Below are 25,938 nucleotides of genomic sequence, written 5' to 3'. Positions count from 1 at the left end.
CAATTCTAGTCTCTTTCCTATCGGAAAGATGTTGTGAAACTTGAAAGGATTCAGAAAAGATTTACAAGGATGTTGCCAGGGTTGGAGGATGTGAGCTACAGGGAGAGGCTGAACAGGCTGGGGCTGTTTTTCTTGGAGCGTCAGAGACTGAGGGGTGACCTTATAGAGGTTTACAAAATTATGAAGGGCATGGATGGGGTAAATAGGCAAAGTCTTTTCCCTGAGGTCAGGGAGTCCAGATTTAGAGGGCCTAGGTTTAGGGTGAGAGGGGAAAGATATAAAAGAGACCTAAGGGGCAACTTTTTCACACAGAGGGTGGTACGTGTATGGAATGAGCTGCCAGAGGAAGTGGTGGAGGCTGGTACAATTGTATCATTTAAGAGACATTTCGATGGGTATATGAAAAGGAAAGGTTTGGAGGGATATGGGCCGGGTGCTGGCAGGTGGGACTAGATTGGGTTGAGATATCTGGTCGGCATGGACAGGTTGGACTGAAGGGTTTGTTTCCATGCTGTACATCTCTATGACTCTATGACTCTATGAAAGATACCCTATGCCACCACCTGTACACTGATACAGATTCCTAATATGGCTTCCAGAAAAGACCATTATTTACTCAGCTGGTTGAATATCTTTGAGAACATTACTAGTCTATTTAGATGGAGGTAACCCAATTGACAGTGTATAAACTTAGCTGGCTCTTTGGTTCTTACTTTACGATATCTAGTGACCGAGTTTGCAAGAGATCCTCAGTTCAAATCCCATGTGAGTCATGATAAGTTATCACTTGCTAGGGGTCTTGTGGTGGAGTGGTAGCATCCTTACCTGTGAGCAAGAAGATTCTGGTTCAAATCCCACCTTACCATCTCTGCACAGGCTGATCAAAAAAGCTACACTTGGGTTTGAAAACAGTGCCATGCAATTGGTTACTTTATAAAGTAGAAACGTTAGAAATTGGCAGGTTGTTTGATTGAATACCACATTTTTAATGCCAAATGAGCATGAGATTTTCTGTGTGGGTGCCAATTACTGGAGATAAAGCTGTGGAGATTTATGAAAGAACCATTGACCTCAGCAATCTTAATGAATAATCTTAATAAGGGCAATGAGGGAGCACTCCACAGATTTGTGAATGGTTCAAAGTTTTGTCCGACTTTTAGGATATGAGATGAGGGAAAGAAAGGAACTACATTATGATCTAAATACAGTATGAAATGCATTCATTAATAGATGGCATTTAATACAGAGGATTGTGATGTAAAACTCTACTACAACATACTAGTTTCCAAATGAAGGACTGCTAAGTGGGAAAATTATCTGTTTCTTACTGTATACTAATCACAGTGGCTCATGAGCAGTACTGTGAGGGTATCACATAAGCAACAGGAATATCAAAATGGACAATCCAATTTAGCCAACCTTACACAAGGACAGACACAGAGAGTGTGGTGCTGGAAAAGCACAGTAGGTCAGGCAGCATCCAAGGAGCAGGAGAATTGATGTTTCGGGTATTAGGCCTTCATTAGGAATCATCAGCCCTTCATCACGATTCCTGATGAAAGGCGTATGCCCGAAACGTCGATTCTCCTGCACCTCGGATGCTGCCTGACCTGCTGTGTTTTTCCAGCACCACACTCTCAACTATAATCTCTAGCATCTGCAGTCCTCATTTTCGCCACATAATTTATCGCCAATTCCAAGTTGTACCAGAGAAGATGGTGGTGAACTTCTTGAAACACCACATCCATTTGGTGTAGAGCCAACCACAGTGCTGTTAAGGGACTAGAAGAAAATTTTAGGATTTTGACCGAGCAATAGCGATGGAAGAGTAATCAAAGTGTTCCTGAAATCACACAATTCCCTCATAGTGCAGGATAATGCGGGATATCAATCCACATCTCTTCCTTCAATCGTCATTGTACAATGTTTAGTGACTTAAGTGTCCAAACAACTTGACAGCTGAAGTGAAAGGCTAAGTATATAAGGTTCAGTGTCTAGTTAGGGTGGCAGTTGATTAAAGTGTTAGGATGTCAGGTGGATAGGATGCAAGGTAAGGTAAGGTGCCAGCTGTATCAAGTGCCAGGATGCCCAATGGTTAGGGTACTCGGTCCTAATCTGTTGAGATTAGATTCCCTACAGTGTGGAAACATGCCCTTGGGCCCAACATGTCCACACGGCCCTCCGAAGAGTAACCCACCTTTTCCCTCTGACTAATGCACCTAACACTATGTGCAATTTAGAATGGGCAATTCACCTGACCTGCACATCTTTGGACTGTGGGAGAAAACCGGAGCACCCGGAAGCAGACACAGGGAGAATGTGCAAACTCCACACAGACAGTCACCCAAGGCTGGAATCGAACCTGGATCCCTGACGCTGTGAGGCAGTAGTGCTAACCACTGAGGCCACCGTGCCACCCTTTGGGCTCACACTTGCACTCAAGGACTTTAAACTGCAGATGTCTGTCTGCCTAGACACCCTCCACCTTTTTAAGATTAGTGTGTGTGTGTGTGTGTGTGTGTGTGTGTGTGTGTGTGTGTGTGTGTGTGTGTGTGTGTGTGTGTGTGTGTGTGTGTGTGTGTGTGTGTGTGTGTGTGTGTGTGTGTGTGTGTGTGTTGTTATCATTCAGATTTTCACATTCTTACCATTTACATAGACAAGACAATGCCTCTAGTAGGTGAGGAGCACAGATGGATTGGCATGGCAGGAGAAGCCAGAGAGGAGCATTGCAGTCTGCTTTTCTCAGATGTACAAGGAGTCTCATTCATTTCTCAATATAAGGATTTGTGCATTTTCACCTATAAATTCCTCCACAATTATGCGCAGTTAACAAGAGACAAGCAAATGAAAGCAGGCACAAAGGGAAGCGTGCAATAGCTTGGAACCAAATTTATCAGTATTAACACAGAAACAATGTGCAGGGTGACAGGAAAAAGGAAGGAGATTGGCACTTAGGACCAAAATGCTGAGACAGTACAGACACAATGGTTCAAATAGCCTTCTTTTGCAGCATAACAATGCTGTGAATCTGTCTGCATTCATTACCTGGCCTTAACTGCTCTCGAACTGAGTGGCTTGTTCACATATTTCAGGATGTGGAGTTGCCAGTGTTGGGCTGGGTTGAACAAGGTCAGATGTCACACGACACCAAGTTATAGTCCAACAGGTTTATTTGAAAGTACAAGCTTTCTGAGCCTCGCTCCTTTGTCAGATGAAGGTCCTGGTGTCATGTGACTTTTGAACAAATATTTCAGAAGGTAGTTAAGATTTAATTCCATTTACCATGGATCTGGTGTCGCATATAGGCTGAACCAGATAAGGATGGCAAATTTCCTCCCATAAAGGACATCACTGGGTTTTTATGATAATTGGCAATGATTTACTGGTCATCATCAGACTACCTTTTAATTCTAGATTTATTAATTGAATTTAAATTTCACCATGTGCCATGGTAGATTCAAACGCATACTCCCAGAGCGTTTACCTGAGTTACTAGTGCAGTGAATACCACCATGTCATTCTCTCTCTCTCTCTCTCTCTCTCTCTCTCACACACGTTCTCTCTCACATTTATATCCCAGATTGTTTCTACTTACAGAGTTGTTATTAATATGCAGAAGACCGTATCATTTACATGTGCTTTTGGGTCTGTTTAATTTTTTATTTTCATTGGGAAACTCGATATTCTAAATCTTTTGTCAACTCAGTTCCCAGCAAGACATAAGCAATGCCCTTGCTGCTCCTTGCACATTTCAGTCACAAATTAAGACTCATCACGCATATAATAAAATCCATTAAGAACCTGTAACTGCACATTTCCCTTCAAGCTGAATTTTACTTCCAAGTAATCTCAGCATGTCCTCTGTCCATCACTGATACTCTAATTTCTTTGTAAGGAAACACACCAACTTTGAGTTTTTGATTTCCAGACTGATAATCAGCATCAAAATGTGTTACTTCCATAAATATCTCTAGAAAGCTGTGACTGATCAAACATATATTACATAATTGTTTAGGAAACTGAACCAACAGCTTGTGAAAATAAATGGCTTGCACCACATGCTGCACTGTCGTTCAATTTGCAGAACAGACTGAGGGTGATTTCCTTTATTTAGTCATATGCTTCATTCACTGTTCCACTTTAAGAAATAGGTTTTTTTCCTGTTCTGCATGCAAAACAATTAAAAATCTGCAGCAAAAACCAAGATGAAAAGCAGGTGACAAGAAAAAGACAATTGCCTCGAGCTAGCATCCTTCCAATGGATCATTTGCATTCAAATTTTTTTTCAAATAAATTGTGTGCCACTGTGTTATTGCTGTAGTTCTGTTCGCCGAGCTGGAAGTTTTTGTTGCAAACGTTTCGTCCCCTGTCTAGGTGACATCCTCAGTGCTTGGGAGCCTCCTGTGAAGCGCTTCTGTGGTGTTTCCTCCAGCATTTATAGTGGCCTGTCCCTGCCGCTTCCGGTTGTCAGTTTCAGCTGTCCGCTGTAGTGGCCGGTATATAGGGTCCAGGTCGATGTGTTTGTTGATGGAGTTTGTGGATGAGTGCCATGCTTCTGGGAATTCCCTGGCTGTTCTTTGTTTGGCTTGCCCTATAACGGTAGTGTTGTCCCAGTCAAATTCATGTTGCTTGTCGTCTGCATGTGTGGCTACTAAGGATAGCTGGTCGTGTCGTTTCGTGGCTAGTTGATGTTCGTGGATGCGGATCGTTAGCTGTCTTCCTGTTTGTCCTATATAGTGTTTTGTGCAGTCCTTGCATGGGATTTTGTACACTACATTAGTTTTGCTCATGCTGGGTATCGGGTCCTTCGTTCTGGTGAGTTGTTGTCTGAGTGTGGCTGTTGGTTTGTGTGCTGATATAAGTCCTAGTGGTCGCAGTAGTCTGGCTGTCATTTCAGAAATGTTCTTGATGTATGGTAACGTGGCTAGTCCTTTGGGTTGCGGCATGTCCTCGTTCCGTTGTCTCCATCCCGTTGCAGCAACGAGCACCCGAGCTACAAATCTTCTCACAAACTTTGAACTGTGTTATTTTCTATTTGCCCTGCTTGTTAAATTTCAACATTAAGAGTTCAGCTGCATGTCTGAATGGTAACTTAAAAATGTATTGGTGCCTTCTGTGAATGCACTGCGCTGCATGGCTGTGTGGAGGAGAAAGTGAGGACTGCAGATGTAGGAGATAAGAGTGGAGAGTGTGGTGCTGGAAAAGCACAGCATATCAGGCAGCATCCAAAGAGCAGGAGAACTGAAGTTCCGGGCGTAAGCTCTTCATCAGGAATCAGCCCTGACGAAGGGCTTATGCCTGAAATGTGGATTCTCCTGCTCCTCAGATGCTGCCTGACCTGCTGTGCTTTTCCAGCACCACACTCTCAACTGCACGACTGTATGGCATTCTTTGTACTTTTTAAATTTGGTACCTTACTAAATACAGGTTCATCAAATCTATTATCTCCCTTCCCTCATGCCACTGTAAACTGTGGTGAGTAGGTTTTTATTTTCTCCATTCTTTTGTTGCAAGCACATAAAAAAGAACAGACACTAGGAAGTCTGCAACTCCAGTTCCTCTCCACGACTCAAGCGGAGGTGAACATTCTCTTATAGGGGCAAATCCTAATTTTCGCTTCTGCTAATTGCTGTTTCTGGTCCGTGTTGAAACCATGGTCATGTGTTGCGAAGAGAGAAAGTAACTGTTGCCCAATTTTACTTTTACAAATCTTAAACTGGCTATTCACCCCAAACCATTTTTCTTGGTGTTTATCACTCTAATGGTTGCTCTTGTCCCATTTGTTAGACCAGTTCACTGTTGAGTAAGGGCTTCAGGATCCTGGACCAACCTTGTGATGATGTCACAGAACTTTACTCCGTTGGGCATAAATAGTACAGTTTTGGGTGGAGTTAATTAGATTGGCAGACTGAAGTGAGATGTAAGTCAGATGGAATGTAAAGAATATTTTTATAATGTAATGGACTGGTTGGGCAAAAGGATCTGTTTCTATGCTGTATGACTCTATAACTGTAACAGTAATATTGGAGTTTGGTATATCTTGGATTATTATCAATAGGAATATTTAATATTAATATTCAATGAACAGAGTGCCAAGACAGTTTTGACATTCCTTCTCCTTGACCAGTATGTGTGAAGAACTCAAACTCTTAGATATAAAACAATAAAATATTCCCAAATCTCTTTGATTCGCTTCCAATTAATCAGCATATTTTGAACATTGACGTGGTCCATTGTCCAATCTTAACTCTGGCAGTGAATTTGATATTGTCAATTTGTTTTGAGTAAAAATATCTTACGTGCTATTGATCCTAAATTTCTTGCATTTTATCTCATGTCCATGATCCTTTCATTCTATGCACCTCAGCCACAGGCTATTTATATCTACTCTGTCTCACCACTTCATAATTTTAAGCTACTCTACCCAATCACTCTCTGCTCTGTTCAAATGAAAACAGCCCCTGTTTTTCAAGTCTATCTTTGCATTTGTAACTCCCTCATACGTGTTGCATCCTAGAAAACGTACACTTTCTATTATCTCAGCACCCTTCTATTCACATGCAGTCTAAAACCGCACGCAATACCTCAGCTGAGCTCTAATTATAGTTTTATACAGATGCACCATGGCTTTTATATTCTATAACTCTTGCCATAAAAGTCAGTATCCCATTAACTTTTTATAGTGTATTTCACAGCGAACCTGTTCACCTTTTGCATGTGACAGTTCGTGTGCCTGAATTTGAATGGCAGCAGCAGAGTGATTCTCTCACAAGGTCACTATGTCTCTGTTCATTGACCCTGTGTGGAAAAAAGGATTTCCTCCCTGCACTGTGTAATGGAATCATAATGCTGTTTATGAAGAATAGGTTGCAGTTCTGTTACACACAGAGGAAATTTTCATTCTACTATTTGTTGGTCCTCTGTATTCCAGCCAGAAGTTTAATTTGGAATTTATCTCCATTTGCACTATTTGATGCATATGTAATTAGCATCATATAATAATTCAAACTGTTACCTCTACTTATATATATGCTCACATATGAAATGTTCATAATTGCACCAATGCCTTTATAGCTCCTGATGTGACACATTTCAAGTGCAATACTGTGCAAATGCTGCAATCAGAGATGCTATCTTTCAGATGAGATACCATAACAAGGTCCTGTCTGCCTTGTGAAAGATTGCATACAGATTATGCAGATGAGGTGTTCTCCTCAGTGTCTGGGCTAATATTCTTCCTCAAGCACAAGAGTATTCTGCTCATTTCAGTCTGAGACGGCAACTCCCCTGCCCAGGACTGTAAGAAACTACAGTGGGTGTGTGCATAGCCCAGACCATCAAGGAAGCCAACCTCCCACTCATGGGGTCATTTACACTTATTGCTGCCAACATCATCAAAGACCCCTCCCATCTCAGTAATGTTCTCTTCCAACCTCTTCTGTCAGGTAGAAGATACACACGAACCAGCAGATGCAAGATCAGCTTCAGTTCAGAGTAGGTTCACTAGGATGATACTTAGTATGGAGGAATTGTCTTATGAGCAAAGGTTAAACAGGTTGGGACTCTACTCACCAGAGTTTAGAAGAATGAGAAGTGATCTCATTGAAACCATCAGGATTCCTACAGGGCTTGGGGACTGGGTTTCTCAAGATGTTTAAGGGAATAAATGCTGAGAGGATGTTTCCCATCATTGGAGAGTGTAGGACCAGAAGGTATAATCTCAGAGTTATGGGATGTCAATTTAAAACTGAGATGAGGAGGAATTTCTTCTCTCAGTGTGTTGAGTCTTTGGAACTCCTGCCCCAATTAGCTGTGGGGGCAGAGTCCTTGAGTATATTTACAGCTGAGACAGATGGTTCTTCACCAGTAGGGGAATCAATGGTTAGGGGAAAAAGGTGGGAAAGTGGACATGAAGAATGTTGGGCCAGCCATCATTTTATTGAATGGTGGAGCAGGTTTGAGGGGCTGAATGGTCTACTCCAGTTCCTTTTTTTTAATTGTCTTATGATTTTATGGTATTATAAAACTCTTGGGTGGGATTTTCCCATTTAAGGCAGGGACTGCAAGACTGCTAATTTGTAATGTCGTATTTGCAACTTCTGAAAGTCAGCCACTAACATGGAACCTTACCATCCAGACTCGAGGCCTGTGTTGAATTTGAGGATACCACCCCCATGCATCTGTCTCAAGAAGAGAACTGAGGTGGGCAGACACCATGGTTAACAGATTAGAAACTTTATTTCTGTTCACTGGGACATTGACCCAATTCTCTAAGTAGTCATAAGGACCCAATCCTCACCCTGTACCCATCTCCAGGTCCACTCCATGCACCCATCCATCTTCCACTCATTTTGCCTGAAACATTGATTTTCCTGCTCCTCGGATGCTGCCTGACCAGCTGTACTTCTCCAGAACCACTCTAATCTAGACATCTTCCATCATACTTGACTCTTCCATAAGCATTCACCCAAGATCAACTGTGCATCGAACCTTGCAATCATCAGACACAGAACTAGAAATAGGCCATTGAGCCCATTGGGGCTGTTCTGCCATTGAATGATCTGACAATTCTCAATTCTACTTATGAGAATTTTCACTATAATTCTTGATTCCCTTACTGATTAAAAATCAGTCTGTCTCAGCTTTGAAGATACTTAATAACCCAGCCTCGACAGCCCTCTGTAGTAAAGAATTCCACAGATTAATTGCCCTCTGAGAGAAGAAATATTTCCTCATCTCTGTCTTAAATGTGTGACCCTTTATTCTGAGATTAAAACCTCTAGTCCTCGTCTCTCTGACAAAGGGAAAGTCAAGTCCCCTAAGTATTTGGTATGTTCTAATTAGGGCACCTCTCATTCTTTTAAAGTCCAAGGGGTACAGATCCAACCGGTGCAACCTCTCCTAATAAGACAGTTCCTCCATCCCTGGTACCAGCCTAGTGAACCTCTACTGGGCTGCCTCCAATGGCAGTATGTATTTCCTTAAATAAGGGCCCCAAAATTGTTCTCAGTAATCTAGCGGTGGCCTTGTATGGTTTTAATAAGCCCTTTGTACTTTTATACTCCATTACCTTTGAAATAAAGGCCAACATTCCATTTGGCATCCCTAATGCCCAATGAACTTGGATCCTAGCTGTTTGGAATTCATGGACAAGGACTCCAAAACCTCGCTGTTTTATAGCTTTCTACAGTCTTTCCCCATTTAAATAATATTCAGCTCCTCTATTCCTCCTGCCAAAGTGCATAAACTTATACTTTCTAATATTATATTCCATCAGCAAGGTTTTTGCCCGCTTGCTTCATCTGTCCATATCGCTTTGTTGACTTTGTCTTTCTCACCACTTGCTTCCCAATCTATTTTTATGACATCACAAACTTGGCTACTGTAGTTCATTCAATTTCCTCATAAATGTCATCAATATATATTGTAAATAATTGTCGTTCCAACACTGATACCTATGGCACTTGACTAGTTACAGGTTGCCATCCAAAAAATCTCCCCCCTTATCCCAACCCTTTGTTTTCTATCAGTTAGTCAATCCATTATTCATGTGAATATGCTACCATGAGCATCATGGGCTCATCTTATTAATGAACCAAATGTGTGGTATATTATCGAAAGCTGTCTGAAATAACAATACTGAAAGTCACAGGTAGAGAGGACAGTGAAGAAGGCTTTTGGCACACTGGCCTTCATCAGTCAGGGCATTGAGTGTAGAAGTTAGGAAGTTATGCTGCAGTTGTACAGAACGTTGGTGAGGCCGCACTTGGAGTATTGTGTTCAGTTTTTGTCTCCTTGCTATAGGAAGGATGTTATTAAACTGGAAAGAGTGCAGAAGAAATTTACAAGAATGTTGCCAGGACTCAAGGGTCTGAATTATAGGAGGAGATTGGACAAACTAGGACTTTATTCTTTAGGGCATAGGAGGCTGAGGGATATTCTTAGAGTCATAGAGTCGTAGAGATATACAGAATGGAAACAGATGCTTCAGTCCAACCCGTCAATGCCGACCAGGTATCCCAACCCAATCTAGTCCCACCTGCCAGCACCTCATATCCCTCCAAACCCTTCCTATTCATAAACCCACCCAAATGCCTCTTAAATGTTCCAATTATACCAGCCTCTGCCACTTCCATTGGCAGCTTATTCCATAGATGTCCCACCCTCTGTGTGAAAAAGTTGCCCCTTAGGTCTCTTTTATATCTTTTCCCTCTCATCCTAAACCTATGCCCTCTAGTTTTGGACACCCCGACCCAGGGAAAAGACTTTGTCTATTTATCCTGTCTATTAAACCTCTATAAGGTCACCCCTCAGCCTCTGACGCTCCAGGGAAAACAGCCCCAACCTGTTCAGCCTCTCCCTATAGCTCAAATCCTCCAGCCCTGGGAACATCCTTGTAAATCTTTTCTGAACCCTTTCAAATTTCACAACATCTTTCCGATAGGAAGGAGACCAGAATTGCACATAATATTCCAACAGTGGCCTGTCCTGTACAGCCACAACATGACCTCCCAACTCCTGTACTCAATATTCTGACCAATAAAGGAAAGCATATCAAATGCCTTCTTCATTATCCTATCTACCTGCAACTCCACTTTCAGAAGTGTGTATCATTATGAAAGAGTGACTGCACTCAGCCTTTTTCCCAGAAGTGGGGAATTGAAATGAGAGGGCAACAGTTTAATGCGAGTGGGGAAAGAATAAAAGGGAACCTGAGGGGCAACTTTTTTACACAGAGAGTGGTACGTATGTGGAATAAACTGTCAGCAGAAATGGTTGAGGTGGGTACATTAACAACACTTAAAATACATTTGGACAAAAACATAGATAGGAAAGGTTTAGAAGGATATGGGCCAAGTGCAAGAAAGTGGGGTTAGGGTGGATGGACATTTTAATCGGCATGGACCAATTTGGGCCAAATGGCATTAGATCCCTGTGACTCTATGATTCTTAGTCAATTGTTCACGAAATATTTAAATTCCAATTGAAAGGATTCCATTTTTTGCCTATCCCTAATTCCCCTAAAGTCTTTGAAGTTATCTAGCCAGACTTATAGCTATCTACTATACATCCTATCGAAAAAATGGGCAGGTGGGCAGAGAGGGTGGGGTAGAAATCAACAAGGAGAAAGTGAGGACTGCACATGCTGGAGAATAGAGTCCAGAGTGTGGTGCTGGAAATGCATAGCAGATTAGACAGCATCGGAGGAACAGGAGAATCGATGTTTCGGGCATAAGAAATAAAATTAAATCCATTGCAAGAAATGAAGTAGGGTCAAATTGTCTGGAATCTGTGTGGGTAGAATTGAGGAACTGCAAAGGTAAAAAAACTATAGTTGGAATTATATAAAGGCCTACAAATAGTAGTCAGGAGCTGGGGTGCAATATACACCAGGAGATAGAAAGGATGTGCAGGAATGGCAAAGTTACAGTGATCACAGGGGATTTTAATATGCAGGTGGATTGGGAAAATCAATTTGTTAGTGGATTGCAAGATAAGGAATTGTTGCATGTCTATGCGATGGCTTTTTTGGAGCAGCTTGTGGTGGAGTCCACTATGGAACAGGAAATCCTGAATTTAGTGTTGTGCAATGAGGCAGACTTGATAAGGGAGCTTTAGGTGAAGAAATCTTTCGGAGGCAGTGATCATATATGATTGAATTTACTCTGCAATTTGAAAGGGAGAAGATAGAATTAGAGGTAATGGTATTACAGCTGAATAAAGGCAAGTACAGAGGCACGAGGGAGGAGCTGAGTCAAATTGACTGGGAGAGGAGCCTACCAGGAACAACAGTGGAACAGCAGTGGCAGGAGTTTCTGGGAGTAATTCAGGAGACACAGCAGAAATTCATCCCGAGGAAAAGGAAGCATGGTACAGGGAGGATAAAGCAACCACGGCCGACCAGGGAAGTCAGGGACAGAATAAAAGCAAAAGAGAAAACCTATAATGTGGTGAAGGGCAGTGGGAAACCAGAGAATTGGGAATCTTGTAAAGACCAACAAAGAGCAACAAAAGAAATAAGGAGGAAGAAGATTGAGTATGAGTGTTAGCTAGCCAATAATATAAAGGAAGACTGTAAGAGTTTCTTTCGATATAAAAAGGGAAAAAGAATGGTAGAAGTGGGCATTGGGCCACTGGAAAATGACACTGGAGAGATAGTAGTGGGGAATAAGGAAATGACTGAGGAACTGCATAATTACTTTGTGTCAGTTTTCATGGTGGAAGACATGAGTAATATCCCAAAAATTCAAGAGTGTGAGGGGGCAGAGCTGAGTATGGCTGCCATCACCAAGGAGAAGGTGCTAGAAAATTTGAATGGCCTTAAGGTGGATAAATCACCTGGCTCAGATGGACTACACTTCAGAGTTTGAAGGGAGATAGCTAAAGAGATAGTGGAGGCATTAGTGGTGATCTTTCAGGAATTGCTAGAATCAGGGAGGGTCCCAGAGGACTGGAAAATCGCTAACATGATATCCCTGTTTAAATAAGGAGTAATGCAAAAGACAGAAAATTATGATTAGACTAACCTTGGCCATGGGTAAGATCCTGAAATCCTTTGTGAAGGATTCTGAATACTTGGAAGTGTATAGTAAAATAGGGCAAAGTCAGCATGGTTTCATCAAGGGGAAGTCATGCCTGATGAAAATGCTAGAATTCTTTGAGGAAGTAATGAGCAGGTTAGACCAAGGATGTTATCTACCTGATTCTGAAGAAGGCCTTTGACAAAGGTACCTCACAGGAGGCTACAGTGTAAGATAAAGACCCATGGTGTCAGAGGCAAAGTCCTAGCATGGATAGAAGCTTGGCTGTCTGGCAGAAAGTAGTTATTTTGACAGAACTTGAATATAAAAGCAGGAAGGTACTTCTGAGGCTGTATAAGGCTCTGGTCACTTCACATTTGGAATATCGTGCGCAACTTTGGGCCTCATATTTCAGGGAGGATGTACTGGGCCTGGAGTATGTTCAGAGGATGTTCACAAGAATGGTCCCAGGAATGAAAAGTTTAACATATAAGGAACCTTTGAGGACTCTAGGTTTATAGTCGATTGATTTTAGAAAGATTGGGGTGAGGGGGGGAGATCTAATTGAAACATACAATACACTGAATGGCCTGGACGAAGTAGACGTTGGGAAGATGTTTCCATTGGTAGGAGAGACTAGGACCCAAGGGAATAGCCTGAGAGTAAAGGGAAGACTCTTTAGAAAAGAGATAAGGAGAATCTTCTTCAGCCAGAAAGTGGTGAATCTATGGCATTCATTGTCACAGAAGACTGTGGAGGCCAGGTTTATAGAATATATTTAAGCCTGAGATGGATAGTTTTTTGAGAATCAAGGGGATCAACGGTTTCAGAAAAAAAGTGGGAGAGCGGAGTTGAGAAACCTATCAGCCATGATTAAATAGTGAAGCAGACTTGATGGGCTGAATGGCCTAATTTCTGCTCCTACGATTTTTGGTCTTATTCGCTTCTCACAGCCTTGGTGGCATTTCAAGCAAAGATGCCTGCTATCTGTTCAGCACTTTTGTCAAAGCATAAACAAACCCTTAAATAGTGAAAGACTCAAAACACAGTATCCAGATAATCAATTGAAATCAGTTTCCTGATAATATTGAATTCAATAGATCATTTTCTCCACTGGATAAAGTACTATAATATGCACGAATGCTTACACAATGCTTGTCAATTTATTGTTCACTTGTCTTTTAAGTACAGAGCTATATCATAGAATTGTAGAATCATGCAGTATAGAATAATTCCATGAAAATGTACTTTAAATCGATTTACATTGTACGCTGCTATATTATGGCATTTAGAGTTTGCCAACTCCTTTAAACATATCCAAAGTTACTAACTCCACAGCAGGCTTCCTTCAATAGTCATCAATCAACTTATGTGGTATGGTTCACACACATCACAAAAAGTCAAAGCAAGAATAGACCATTTAGCCCCATGCACCTGATCTATTATTTAATAAACACGATTGATTTGATTGTGGCCTTGATTCTGGTTTTCCAAATGCCTCACATCACCTTTGACTCCCTTTTTCATCAAAATCTCATTCAATCTTGAAGATGCACAGTGACATAGCACTGTTGCCCTTGGGAATGAGAGTTCCGAGACTAACAACGCTTTGAGAATGAAATAATTACACTAACTCTGTCTTAATTGATAGCCACCTAACCTTTCAAACTGTTTCCCTTAGTTTTAAACTCAAGGTGAAACCTCCCTGCAGCTTCCACTTATCAAGTATTCTCAGGGTTTTACATGTCTCAATAAGACCATCTCTTCACTATTCGCAAGGAGAAGGGAAATCCTCTGATGTCCTGGTCCACATTCTTCCCTCATTCACCATCCCCCCAAAACAGATGGTTTGATTCTTCAATGTCTGAGAAAATCAGCATGAGAAGGTTGGGCTGGAATTTCCCTAGCATGCAATACTGCATTTATTTTTGAGTTTCCCACAAGCAGTCAAGTTACTGGAGCAGGTTAATGTCCACAGTGAGGAGGTCTTCGGATGAGTGGTTACCCATTTCTGCAGCTGTAGGAAGCCGGGTGTACACCTGGATGAGATTTCCCAGGTGGGCATGGTAGTGAATGGTCAGAGAGAATGGCAGGCCTGTCCAAATCTAGTTTCCAGAACTTGGGGAACTGTCCCTAATAAGGTTTGGAAATGAAGGTTGGATCACACGAATCCCATTCACTGGCAGCGGGTGGTCTGACATGAAACAATAACTCTGTGACCTGGGAAAGAGGGGTCATGTGATTTGGGAAAGGGGAAGATTGTGGCATAGTGGCAATGTCACTGAGCTTGTAATCCAAAGGCCCAGGAATATACACTGCATGCGGGTTCAAATCTCATCATGGCAGTGAACGTGATTTAAGTTTGATACTTAAATACAAATATCATGAATTGTTATCTAAAACTATTTGTTCAGAAAATGGGCCCTGTAATTTGTCATTCTGAGCTACATATGTCTCCAGGTGTATGGTTATATGGTTGACTCTTATCAGCTCTCTGGGATGGTCCAGCAAGCCAGTCGGTTCAGAAGAAGCAGATGCCAGCCTTATCACTGACACCCATATCCCATCAACGCAGTCATTTTGAAAAACCTAAAATGTTGCCATTAGTTATGTGCTTCTGAGCAAACCCTGGCTCAGAGAATTGAATTGAATAGGTTTGTTGTCACATGCACTCACACGAGTACAGCGAAAAGTTTACAAGTCGTCACTTACAGTACCATCCTCAGTACAAAGCATAAAAATGAAGAAGACAAAGTTAGGACATTCAGCATTACAGTCCTTTTTACTAAAAAAAAATGGAACAACAAAGAAACACTGTTAACAGTACAACATCACAGTCCATGAGCACCTGGCTATGCTGGGCTTACTGTCCTCACATGGGCTTGACCTCAATCCAGGGCTGTCTGCTATCATGGTCTTGCAGCCTGTTCCTGTTCCCAACAGTCACCTCAGGCTGCCTGCTCCAACTCTCTTGCAGTGAATATGATAGATGAGATTTTGTTGAGCTTGCAAAGTGAGCATGATGGTGAGGGCTCAGAAAGAATAGCAGGGTTATTAGCATGCAGTTTCCAGCAAGATACAAATTAGGCTCACTAATGAGATGCAAGACACCAGTTATCCCTAAAGCACACCGGGACTGGTGGCACTCATGGATTCGGGTGGGTATTCCGTGGCTCCTCAAGGCTACCCAGGCACTCTTGTGGGGTTTGTCTGCAGCCTCATAGGGTTCCCTCTTTGACAGGCAGCCAGTGCCCAGTGAAGGAACCCAGCATTTGAGGAGATGCAGGAAGGAAACAACTGCTCCTGGTACGGAGCAGCCAACGTCTGATTCACTGGCAGCTTCTTGAGATTAGGATGTCCACCCTTCAGGGTGTGAATTGCACGGGCAGTCTTCCAACTGGTTGGGGAGGGTGGCGGTACCCTCCAGCTGTCCCGTTAAATCCTGAGCAGTAATTTAAGCACCAGTCACTTTCTATAATGTTATGCACCAAGTGCAATATAACAGTCAATAGGGAAAGTTACAATGCAGCCAGTTGCACTAAATTAAGAATGATGAGGAGTATTACATCAAAAGGCACTGATGATGACTCAGTGCAAACACATCCCAGAGATGATCCAACACATCAAAGAAGGACTGCACTCCATCCAATACCACAACTGACCTGCTATTCAAGGCAAGGGCATATAGCACCCTGTTCATGTTGCCAAGAAACAATCTTAATGCTGAAGGCCCATCAGTAATGCACAATACTCAGACTTTGAGCTTGCATTCACTAAACCTGTAATATAACCTTTAGCATTTGTTCTACTGTTACTAAATGGAACACTGCAAAGTATAATGTGTTGTCATGATCACAATTAGATTCTGCCAATGTACATTGGGGACCAACGTTGTTAAAAATTATCATTGATTAACCTTTGATAGCATTGATAGCTTTTCATATTAATTAAATAGCGTTAGTAAATAATCTGTATTTACCCAGTCTTTTTCATTCCTGCACCTCCCCTCAGTACTGGGCGGCACGGTGGCACAGTGGTTAGCACTGCTGCCTCACAGCGCCAGAGACCCGGGTTCAATTCCTGCCTCAGGCGACTGACTGTGTGGAGTTTGCATGTTCTCCCCGTGTCTGCGTGGGTTTCCTCCGGGTGCTCCGGTTTCCTCCCACAGTCCAAAAGATGTGCAGGTCAGGTGAATTGGCCATGCTAAATTGCCCATAGTGTTAGGTAAGGGGTAAATGTAGGGGTATGGATGGGTTACGCTTCGGTGGGTCGGTGTGGACTTGTTGGGCCAAAGGGCCTGTTTCCACACTAAGTAATCTAATCTACTGAATTCTTTCTGCTGAGTCCTGTAGTTGGTTAAAAAATAAGTATCTCCGACTCAGTTACGGACCGCAACTAATGCAGGTTCTAAATAATAAATCCTAGACATAAAACAATACATCATAACTAATTCCCCAATTTGTGTATAATTGCTGACCAATAATTAGCATTGATATTTGGTATTATTATAATTAATATTATTAATAAATATGATTGACCAAAATGACCTGGAAGTCTAGAGCTAGGCGTCATGGTCTAAAGATATAGGGTAGGCCATTTAAGATATAGATGAGGCAAAATCTTTATGCAGAGAGTAAAGAGTCTGTAGAATTCATTACCGCAGAAAGCGGTTGAGGCCAAAATATTGAATGTTTTCAAGAATGAGTTAGAGATAGTTTAAGGGCTAAAGGGAATGGGGAGAAAGAGGGAACAGGGTACAGAGTTGGATGATCAGCCATGAACATATTAAATAGCAGAGCAGGCATGAATGGCCAGATAGCCTAATCCTTCTTCTGTTTTCTATGTTTTTGTAATGAGGAGACAATGTTCTTCTGATATCAACATAAACATGAAAAATTCAGGATACAATAGCCCTTTCAGTAAATTTGACATAGTGCGAATGCTGAATGAGATTGAATATTCCACTAATGTTAGAATACTTACAGGCAAATAACTCACATTTGTTGAACTGCTGATCCTACTTAATTTATGTTTTTTTTGCAGGAATTCTACAGTAATAAGAAAGAACACACCAGGAAATAACATTTCACAAATGAATGAAGAATGCAGGCAGAAACATATAGCTGTAAGTAACCATAAATGTCAGAACTGAATGAGAGCATCATGTGAATTTCAGTGAGGAAGCGCATTTAGAGTTGACACCATATGAGGTTCGTAGCACCAAATGACTAACTAGCTACGTCATTCCTGTCAATAAAACCTGACGTCTTCAAGATAAAAATAAATTTTACAGAGCTTATTGAATGATGTACTTCTACGTTTAAGGACAATATTACGCAATAAATCTTAGCGTCTTCTCAAAATAATTAGTGCCAAGATATGTTAATTCATTTATGACAGCGCTTCAGAAAATGGGCCTCTGTGCAGCTGGTGATTAGTGGTGCTTTAGTCAATTAGAGGCATGCTTTCTCTGAAATCTATGCCTCTCTAATTTTGAGCTATTAGCCTTGAGCATTGTTAGTGAGAGAGTTCTGCAGTCTTGGCATTGGAAACTGAAGTGTGTCTTAAGCCCTACCTGTGGGAGCTTATGCTGCGAAACTTACAACTGAATTGCTGATGTCAATCAATTGCCGTCAGAGGCTGGAACAGAGCCAGTTTCCCTTGGTGAAGCATATGGCACCTATCAAATACTTTCATCTGCAGTCTCCTGTAACGTCTAGCTTCCCTCTGGCCTGCTACCTTACATACATAATACAAAATAATTCTAAAATTTGATTGTCCCCATTTAATGTAATATTAATTCATGGTCAATGATTAACAGAGGTTAAATGCACATTTAGAAACAGCATGACTGAACTAATTAAACTTGCAAATATTGAACTAAATTGATGTTACATCTGATTTTGCTTCTAATTTTTCTGTGAACTTGCGAGCGAGGGTGTTCACATTTGTTTAGTTAAAGCTTACAATTTGCTACATTATTTCCAGATTATGAACTACAGGAGAATCACACCTTTTAATTTTTATTGTTATGTTACAGAGAAGATATGCATTTTTAAGACTAGGTATTCCGACAAGTGCAAAACTGGTAGACTTTTCCAGGTGCCATTAAGGGCTACAGACACTTTGGGGTTCTGCAATTGCCTCCACGCACAAAACATCAAAACAGCAGAAGTTAAACGGATGGTGCGTCAACTGTAGATCCTGGGGCCCTTAGAGTGCAAACTGATCTGTTTGTTGAACTACAGCCAGTTTAGCCCTGTGGTTTGATGCTTATACTCGAGAGGATAGAGACTAACTTAGTCTAATCCTTCACAACTAAACCACCATGACCTTCTTTGACATGTTTCTCAAATCTGTAGCAGCCATCATGCCTTTTCCCCAAGCTTCATGTGAATCCTAAATCTCCAGAGGTAAAAAAAATTGACTAAAGCTACTATTTCTGTCAAGCACATTTCCTAAACTGTTTTGAAAGTCAAATATCTTAAGTGCAGAGACGTGTTTTGTTTTAACTGCAAATTTTGTTTTGAACATGTAATGTTTTGTTTTAACGTTTCTTTACATAGCAGTCCAGAGGCTAATGCTGATGCTTTTCTGAGTAAGTCTTTGAATGGGTCAAAGCTCCAACTGTTCGGCAGATTGTGGTCCTGTGCTGCTGGGATTTGGTGGTCATTAAACTCTCAACCGTGGTACTTCTGTTGTGCCTCCAATTTTTTTCCCCAATAAGGAATTCTACTTACTATAGGAACAACTTGTCCAAAAGGATAATCTAAATATTACATTTGCGCCTCCTGTAAAAGTTAAGCATAAACACTATGAGGTGAACACATTGTAGAATTCTTTATTAAGCCCAATCATAAAATAAGTTGAAGGTTTTATAGCAAGACACTCTTCATGTGTTTTACAGGACTAATGCTATTTACAAGTAAGAGAGTCTCCGATATATAAGTGAAGCAGGTATAAAAGGTGATCCTCAAAGAAGATCTTCAAAGATGAGATGGAGGGAAATAAAGTTATTGTTTCCTGACAATACACCAGATGTTGAGGTGAAAGAAAATTAAGTCTATTTTAGAATTAATTGTTATGTATCTTGTGAACTCACCAGATCCCAATTTCAACACATCTTCTTTCTAAAGATGAACAGAAAAGCATTGCTCAGACAGAATATCAGTTGAGCCACAAAGACAACAGCATACAACTTTTACTCAAACATCTTTGGGACACATGTAACGGTTGACTTGCCAAATTGTAAGTGCAATGACATTGCTGCCATAACAATAGACTGGAAAGTCTTCACAAAGAAAATAATAAATAACAGTTCCTATTCTTTGTCCTCATGTAACAGTCTCCATTCACGTGCCTCTGAATCATAAACTCGTCGATCCTTGTGCAGGATCCTCAGTGCAAACTCAAGACTGGCAAGAAGGTGGTGACACAGTGATCATTTCACTGTCCTACCAATTCAGAAGTCAGGCCCTTTCCCTGATTCAAAGCCCACTGTGGACACTGGTTGAACTTTAATACAATTTATTAATTTGGAATGTCAAATTAATAAGGGTCTTGTGGCACAGTGGCAATGTCCCAACCTCTAGTCCAGAATAACTATGTTCAAGTCCCATCTGCTCCTGAGGTGTGTCAGATCATGTTGATTAAAAATACAGATAACAAATACTGATGCTCCACTGCAGGAATGTGGGAGTGCCTCACTCTCAAAAATGCTGTCTTTTGCATAAGATACTAAAATTGATGCCCTCACAGGTGACCCTGAAAGGTCCGCCAGCACTACTTGAAGAGGAGGTAAAGAGTTCTCATAGAATCCCGACAGAGTGGAAGCAGGCCAATCAGTCCATACCGACCTTCTGACAAGCATCCTACATAGATCCACCCCCTTACCCTATTCCTGTAACCATGCATTCCTTATGGCTAACAAACTTAGTCTACATAACGCTGGACACTATGTGCAATATAGCATAGCCAATCCACGTAACCTGCTCATCTTTGGACTGTGGGAGGAAACCACAGCACCCAAAGGAAACCCACATAGACACAGGGAGAAAATGTAAACTCCATACAGACAGTTGCCTGAGACTGGAATCAAACCTGGGTTCCTGGTTCTGTGAGGCAGCAGTGCTAACCATAGAACCACCATGCTGCCCAATGGCTATTCCACATGGATCTGCTCAATGGTTATTCTTCAAGCAATATTAATAAAACAAATGATCTAGTTATTAGCATACTGGTGTTGTGGAGACATTGTTCACTGCACTAACTCCCACATTATAACAGGGACTACAACTTAAAATTTATTTTACATGCACACAAACTCAAAACCAGCAATGCCAGAGGATGTATGGATTTTGCTGCTTTTCAGAAAAAAAAATCTGAACATTTTAATGCAAATCGAAATACCTCAATCTAGTGAATAGGATGCACAGGAAAACCAACTGAAATGATTGCAAAGCACTTTAAGGTTAATGGTCATGTTGCTGCTGACAGTAATGAACCTTTTGCACAGTCAATATAATCCCAATTTCTTGTTTTTTTTTCCTTTTCCCTAGATCAGTGCAATTTGCTTAAAATGAAAATAAAAATCAAAAAGGTTTGGTTTTTGGACAGCCCCAGTTTTGGCTAGCTGATTTGAGACAGTAAACCTGTATTAGCTTTGAAAAAGGATACCTTGAGCTTGTAGAGAGTGCTTTAGAAAGGCAAGTTATATTCTTTCGCTTCAGTGTAGATTTTGCCTTATATTATTTTAAGTGATCAATAAAAAAACAACAGAACAAATTTAATCTTTAAACAAAGCTATCTAGTGACAACTTCTTAAATGGATAATAATCCAATTTAAAACTTCAATGCAAACTTAATAAATGAAATCAAAATGTCAGTTTGAGAAGAGATGGTACCCTCCTGCAGTGACCACCAGTTGTGGAAGAAGTTCCCAATTAGCATGGCAATCACACACTATATGACCACAGTTGTAAACATGCAAATATTAAATTGGCCCTTACGGTAACATAATTCAATCAGAGTTGCTTATTCACATGTTATAATTGCATGGGTTTCCTCTGGGTGCTCTGGTTTCCCCCCACAGTCAAAAGATATGCAGGTTAGACATACGGGCCACAGAGTTTGGGATGTGCAGGTGAAGTGGATTAGCCATGGAAAATGCAAGATTACAGGGATAGGCTAGGAGGGGTAGGTCTGGATTGCTGTTTGGAGAGTGGATGGGGACTCAATGGGCCGAATGGCCTGCTACTATACTGTAGGGTTCCTATGATTCTATGATATTGCTTTGAACTTCTGAATGGAACTTATGTGCATTACTTGACTTGTTTTGAGGGAGATGCTTTTAAATAAAATATAGCTACTTTTGTTAATGCTTGAGTTTCTGCTTTGTATGCAGACCTTCAGTCGAGTTTGAAACTAAATAAAGCCAAAATATATCTGAGAAAATGTTTTAAGTTAATGAGACATCTCTTCCTTTTAAGAAAATCTCTGTCTTACTTCGCTTGACGGGAAAGAGCCACAAAGCATCCATTAAATCATTGACTTATTTATAACTATTGTACCATTTCTAAAAATGCATACATACTGATAATGGTTTTTATGTGCTATTTGTAGAAGATTTTCAGAATTGTCAGAATTAAATGCGGCAGATTATGCTACTGCAGATGAATGGAGTCGACTAATATTTTTTATCACAAGAACAATGGCATTGTGATCATACTCATGGATTAGTAATGATGCAAAGACATGAGATTAAGTCTTACCTTGGCAGTTAGGGAATTTACCTTCAGTTTGTTAAATAATTTTGACATTAAAAAAGCTAGTATCAATCAAGGTAAGCATTGCCGTACAACTCTGTCCAGTTCATAAAGTCTTGCAAAGAAAAAAAATCTACTCTCGTTTTGCAAGCTGGCCTACATGTGACTCTGGGGACTTCGCGATATGGTTGATTCTTAACTATCCTCTGAAGTGGCTGAAACCACTCATCAAAAGAATGGTTGACCACCAGCTTCTTCATAGCAACTTGGGATGGACAGTGAATGCTGCCCAGTCTAGCAATGTCCACAGCTCATAAATGCATTATAAAGAAAATGCATCTCATTGCAATCTAAGTCAATTAAAACTCTAATCTTGCTGAGGTAATGTTTGTGATCCACAGATATCTGTAAAACCTGGAAAGGTACTGCTTCAAACATCTCAAATATTTGCCTTTCATCATCCTAAAATGATCTCAATTCACAAATAAATCAAAGAATAAATATTGCAGAACAGAAGGCTTCCTGAAAGAGCAACATTTATCAAGAACCAATTTAAATGCCAAAATGGAATTGACTCCTACCAATTTTTCTTCTAGACCACTCCATGCCTGAAGAATCTTGAATGTAAACAAAAAGTAAAATTAAAAAAAATAAACAAGAATTAAAATTCTCCTACCCTAATAGAGTCATACTGCATGGAAACAGACCATTTGGTCCAACCAGTCCATGCCAAACACAATCCCAAACTACACCAGTCCCACCTGCCTGCTCCTGGCCCATATCCTTCCAAATCTTTTCTACTCATGTACCTAGTTAAATGTCTTTTAAATGTTGCGATCATACCCACATCCATCACTTCCGCAGGATGTTCATTCCATACTCGAACCACCAACTGTGTAAAACATTTGCCCCTTGTGTTTTTTTTTTAAATCTCTCTCCTCTCACTTTAAGATTGTTGGGTGGCAATTTTAAATTTCTGTTATCCAGTTACCAACTGTCTGACCCAGAACTGATCTTTGCAGAGAAACAGATTTCTTGAGTAATCTCTCCTCACATGTTTGGATGAAAGATCGCTTGATCTGAAATGCTAACCATAGGCTGAATCTTATGTTTCTTTGGCTAAGCCCGAGTTGCGTTGAGATTTTGGGAGGGTTCTACCATGAGGCCTACCATGGGTTTTATTGCTGGATCTTAACAAACTTGCCTTATTAACTACCTACCACAATCCTATGACATTCCTAATATCCAATTCCAGTCCCACATTACCATGAGTCACTGCCAAACAATTACTGTTCCACTGCTACCTGCCAAAAGACCAGCTGCCCTTGTGCCTGCCACAGATTTAGAAGGCCTCTGTGTACCCAGACGAGCACTGGCAATGCGAAGCTGCCCTGCTGTATGAAAGACAGACTCTAAAGACGGCAGAGAAAGGTAAGTCGGCACCGCTATGCTCCGACGCGGAACTGGAGAACCCTCCTGGAGGGCATGATGCAGAAAGGTTTAGCCCCTCCCCAGAAGATCAGATGAGGGAGCCAACTTCCAACCAGATCCTGGCAGTCTGAGCCGAGGTTGCCAGGCTCAGTACCTTTACCACGTCCAGAAGAATGGCTGGCAATGACACAAGAAGGTCAATGACCCTCTCCACTGCTCCAGGGTAAAAGCCTTCTCTCTATGACCCTACACTTTATCTTTGCTCCTGCACCCATCCACACTCAAGACTTATGTTCAACCACATTCCTCCTTCACAGACACTGTTACCCCTTCACAGTTTTTTAGATTAGATTAGATTAGATTACTTACAGTGTGGAAACAGGCCCTTCGGCCCAACAAGTCCACACCGACCCGCCGAAGCGCAACCCACCCATACCCCTACATTTACCCCTTTTAACCTAACACTACGGGCAATTTAGCATGGCCAATTCACCTAACCCGCACATCTTTGTGACTGTGGGAGGAAACCGGAGCACCCGGAGGAAACCCACGCAGACACGGGGAGAATGTGCAAACTCCACACAGTCAGTCGCCTGAGTCGGGAATTGAACCCGGGTCTCTGGCGCTGCGAGGCAGCAGTGCTAACCACTGTGCCACCGTGCCGCCCATAATATGGTGAGCTCAGAGATGACATGGCTTTTGGAACAATTTTGTTTCACCCCTTTCCCCCCACAGCACGCAGCCTCCTGAGCAAACAAATAATTCATTAAGTCTCTTTGCTGCAGCAACAAGCCACCTTTCCCCCATTCCCACAACCCCATTATTTCAAGTGGATGGACCTGACAAACCGAATAAGATCCAAACCCCTTGAGCAATCTAAACAGACAGTCTTGGATGAGAAATGCCCAGATCCCTGAATGACGGCTGTACATGTCCCACTGCATTAGCATCAGTTCCCCTTGTCTGGCACGACAAAGCCACAGGAGCAACAGTGACCCACTCTCCAGGCTGCAGAGGCAAAAAAACCCCTGACCCAGAATACCCTGACCACACAGTGAACCATGGCCTGGACTGGCATGGTTACTGCCCTTGACATATTGCTCTGGGACCTCCTGACTGACGCGTACCTCCATTGACTTCTGTGAGGACTACTCTCCTGAGACTGTGAGACAAGGCAGCCTACTTGCTGCACACTGGGTGTGTTTGTTGTGTAAGCTGCTGGCACATGGTGCAGGTGAGTGTCTGATGTAGCACACTGCCACACAGCAAGATATATGACTCTTGACTGAACAGTAAGGTATACTGCCCAGTTGCGTGAATGCATTAACATGTATGGCAAGGTAGGTATACTCTGAGCATTCAGCGAGGCATTAAGTGAATGGATGCTAAAGGATCAAGCGAGCAGCCCTAAGGTTCAGCCCAGTCCAATTGTTCAGCTAGGTCCCTGTCACTCTTTATTTAATCCTAGATGCCAGTGTCCCCTGAAATATGGGTCTGTGCTTCTTGAGTGGCCGACAATGTATCAGAGGGGTGCCATGAAGGTTTTTCACAAATGAGAGGTGCCAATGTCTATGGACAAGAGCTGGGTCTGGCTTGTTCACATGGATCATGACCTGAGCTGCACTTTGTTGACACTCAACATAAAAGTTGGTTCGAGCAATCAGCAAGCAGAAATCACTTTGGTTTCCATGTGGAGTTTTCTGGACATCTAGATTATTTAATCTTTTTCGAATTTATTCTCCTTTTCTAATCAACCTGTTCAGATGTTATTAAACACCTCTGGAGGAGGTGGAACCTGAACCCAGGCCTCCTAGTCCAGGAGTAGGGACATTACCACTGCATCACAAGGGGCCTCTAGTTTGCTTGATAAGATAGAAAGCTGAATATAAATCAGATGTGCTGAGTCATTAAACTAGGCATTTAACAAGGAATAATTCCCATTTTAATGTCAACTCACTGCTGCCTAGTGAGAAAGATGGAATGAGATGCTCCTGACATCGTGAATGGTCTCACTAGACTTCAAGCCCATAGCGCATGCCATTCAGATTCTGCCCATGTTTCTTTTTTCTGACACAGCTTGACCTGTTGCTTTCTAGTGGATTTTATTTATTGTTTCAGTTGCCCAGTACCTGAAGTATTTTGTTTTTAAAATAATTCCTGCCTGATAAAAGGACCACGGTTTTTCATAACTAAAATCTTTTACTTTTTGCATTCTATCCACT

At 41.5% G+C, this 25,938-nt stretch overlaps 1 long non-coding RNA gene across 1 annotated transcript in view; it reads left to right on the top strand.

Annotated features, from left to right (window-relative positions):
• LOC148145897 (uncharacterized) overlaps nt 1-19,530 on the top strand; it is a 118,942-nt gene extending 99,412 nt beyond the window's left edge. Inside the window, exons 2-3 of the long non-coding RNA XR_015761223.1 lie at nt 17,565-17,646; nt 19,429-19,530. This is a non-coding gene — a long non-coding RNA (uncharacterized LOC148145897). The remainder of the gene's footprint in view (nt 1-17,564; nt 17,647-19,428) is intronic.
• Nucleotides 19,531-25,938: the final 6,408 nt, after the last annotated feature.

This window comes from Chiloscyllium plagiosum, unplaced genomic scaffold, assembly GCF_037043375.1.
Source record: "Chiloscyllium plagiosum isolate Xiang-an unplaced genomic scaffold, Cpla_swu_hap1 HiC_scaffold_23, whole genome shotgun sequence".
Taxonomy (NCBI): Eukaryota; Metazoa; Chordata; class Chondrichthyes; order Orectolobiformes; family Hemiscylliidae; genus Chiloscyllium; species Chiloscyllium plagiosum.
The sequence above is the reverse complement of the archived record's forward strand: the minus strand, read 5'-3'. Positions and strand labels throughout refer to the sequence as shown.